At 55.0% G+C, this 2,500-nt stretch overlaps 6 non-coding genes across 6 annotated transcripts; all 6 read left to right on the top strand.

Moving 5' to 3' along the window:
* The first annotated feature begins 188 nt into the window (after positions 1-188).
* LOC128759727 (5S ribosomal RNA) lies at positions 189-307 on the top strand. Its single transcript, XR_008414649.1, has one exon. It is a non-coding gene; the product is annotated as a 5S ribosomal RNA (ribosomal RNA).
* Positions 308-609: 302 nt separating this feature from the next.
* On the top strand, positions 610-728 carry LOC128759728 (5S ribosomal RNA). Its single transcript, XR_008414650.1, has one exon. It is a non-coding gene; the product is annotated as a 5S ribosomal RNA (ribosomal RNA).
* Positions 729-1,030: 302 nt separating this feature from the next.
* On the top strand, positions 1,031-1,149 carry LOC128759730 (5S ribosomal RNA). The gene has a single exon (XR_008414652.1). It is a non-coding gene; the product is annotated as a 5S ribosomal RNA (ribosomal RNA).
* A 302-nt stretch (positions 1,150-1,451) lies between these two features.
* Positions 1,452-1,570, top strand: LOC128759731 (5S ribosomal RNA). The gene has a single exon (XR_008414653.1). It is a non-coding gene; the product is annotated as a 5S ribosomal RNA (ribosomal RNA).
* Positions 1,571-1,871: 301 nt separating this feature from the next.
* On the top strand, positions 1,872-1,990 carry LOC128759732 (5S ribosomal RNA). Its single transcript, XR_008414654.1, has one exon. It is a non-coding gene; the product is annotated as a 5S ribosomal RNA (ribosomal RNA).
* A 302-nt stretch (positions 1,991-2,292) lies between these two features.
* LOC128759733 (5S ribosomal RNA) lies at positions 2,293-2,411 on the top strand. Its single transcript, XR_008414655.1, has one exon. It is a non-coding gene; the product is annotated as a 5S ribosomal RNA (ribosomal RNA).
* The last annotated feature ends 89 nt before the right edge of the window (positions 2,412-2,500 follow it).

Genomic DNA, 2,500 nt, shown 5'->3' on the forward strand with positions numbered 1-2,500 from the left:
ATGCGTCTTCTTACTCCGCTCGAGAGCCACGTGGAGGAGAGGTCGGCCAAAGTAGAACTGACGGCGGCGTGGAGAGTCAGCGTCCCACTCTGACAATTGCCAGCTGGTTAATTTCCTCTGGAATGTTGTCGGGGTACCCGGCCCCTTGTGGGTCAGCTATAAGAGGCCAAAGTTGGGCAGCAGCTTTCGCTTACGGCCATACCACCCTGAACATGCCCGATCTCGTCTGATCTCGGAAGCCAAGCAGGGTCGGGCCTGGTTAGTACTTGGATGGGAGACCGCCTGGGAATACCAGGTGCTGTAAGCTTTTGCCTCAGTGGACTGCCCCGTAAAATTACTTTGCTCTGGCTCCCCTCCACTTTTGCGCTTTGTTTTTCAAACGTGCTTTCCCAGGATGCTTTCGCTTTGCTCTGAGCACATAATGCGTCTTCTTACTCCGCTCGAGAGCCACGTGGAGGAGAGGTCGGCCAAAGTAGAAATGACGGCGGCGTGGAGAGTCAGCGTCCCACTCTGACAATTGCCAGCTGGTTAATTTCCTCTGGAATGTTGTCGGGGTACCCGGCCCCTTGTGGGTCAGCTATAAGAGGCCATAGTTGGGCAGCAGCTTTCGCTTACGGCCATACCACCCTGAACATGCCCGATCTCGTCTGATCTCGGAAGCCAAGCAGGGTCGGGCCTGGTTAGTACTTGGATGGGAGACCGCCTGGGAATACCAGGTGCTGTAAGCTTTTGCCTCAGTGGACTGCCCCGTAAAATTACTTTGCTCTGGCTCCCCTCCACTTTTGCGCTTTGTTTTTCAAACGCGCTTTCCCAGGATGCTTTCGCTTTGCTCTGAGCACATAATGCGTCTTCTTACTCCGCTCGAGAGCCACGTGGAGGAGAGGTCGGCCAAAGTAGAACTGACGGCGGCGTGGAGAGTCAGCGTCCCACTCTGACAATTGCCAGCTGGTTAATTTCCTCTGGAATGTTGTCGGGGTACCCGGCCCCTTGTGGGTCAGCTCTAAGAGGCCAAAGTTGGGCAGCAGTTTTCGCTTACGGCCATACCACCCTGAACATGCCCGATCTCGTCTGATCTCGGAAGCCAAGCAGGGTCGGGCCTGGTTAGTACTTGGATGGGAGACCGCCTGGGAATACCAGGTGCTGTAAGCTTTTGCCTCAGTGGACTGCCCCGTAAAATTACTTTGCTCTGGCTCCCCTCCACTTTTGCGCTTTGTTTTTCAAACGCGCTTTCCCAGGATGCTTTCGCTTTGCTCTGAGCACATAATGCGTCTTCTTACTCCGCTCGAGAGCCACGTGGAGGAGAGGTCGGCCAAAGTAGAACTGACGGCGGCGTGGAGAGTCAGCGTCCCACTCTGACAATTGCCAGCTGGTTAATTTCCTCTGGAATGTTGTCGGGGTACCCGGCCCCTTGTGGGTCAGCTATAAGAGGCCAAAGTTGGGCAGCAGCTTTCGCTTACGGCCATACCACCCTGAACATGCCCGATCTCGTCTGATCTCGGAAGCCAAGCAGGGTCGGGCCTGGTTAGTACTTGGATGGGAGACCGCCTGGGAATACCAGGTGCTGTAAGCTTTTGCCTCAGTGGACTGCCCCGTAAAATTACTTTGCTCTGGCTCCCCTCCACTTTTGCGCTTTGTTTTTCAAACGCGCTTTCCCAGGATGCTTTCGCTTTGCTCTGAGCACATAATGCGTCTTCTTACTCCGCTCGAAAGCCACGTGGAGGAGAGGTCGGCCAAAGTAGAAATGACGGCGGCGTGGAGAGTCAGCGTCCCACTCTGACAATTGCCAGCTGGTTAATTTCCTCTGGAATGTTGTCGGGTACCCGGCCCCTTGTGGGTCAGCTATAAGAGGCCATAGTTGGGCAGCAGCTTTCGCTTACGGCCATACCACCCTGAACATGCCCGATCTCGTCTGATCTCGGAAGCCAAGCAGGGTCGGGCCTGGTTAGTACTTGGATGGGAGACCGCCTGGGAATACCAGGTGCTGTAAGCTTTTGCCTCAGTGGACTGCCCCGTAAAATTACTTTGCTCTGGCTCCCCACCACTTTTGCGCTTTGTTTTTCAAACACGCTTTCCCAGGATGCTTTCGCTTTGCTCTGAGCACATAATGCGTCTTCTTACTCCGCTCGAGAGCCACGTGGAGGAGAGGTCGGCCAAAGTAGAACTGACGGCGGCGTGGAGAGTCAGCGTCCCACTCTGACAATTGCCAGCTGGTTAATTTCCTCTGGAATGTTGTCGGGGTACCCGGCCCCTTGTGGGTCAGCTATAAGAGGCCATAGTTGGGCAGCAGCTTTCGCTTACGGCCATACCACCCTGAACATGCCCGATCTCGTCTGATCTCGGAAGCCAAGCAGGGTCGGGCCTGGTTAGTACTTGGATGGGAGACCGCCTGGGAATACCAGGTGCTGTAAGCTTTTGCCTCAGTGGACTGCCCCGTAAAATTACTTTGCTCTGGCTCCCCTCCACTTTTGCGCTTTGTTTTTCAAACGCGCTTTCCCAGGAT

The sequence above is a fragment of the Synchiropus splendidus genome, chromosome 5, assembly GCF_027744825.2.
Source record: "Synchiropus splendidus isolate RoL2022-P1 chromosome 5, RoL_Sspl_1.0, whole genome shotgun sequence".
Classification (NCBI taxonomy): Eukaryota; Metazoa; Chordata; class Actinopteri; order Syngnathiformes; family Callionymidae; genus Synchiropus; species Synchiropus splendidus.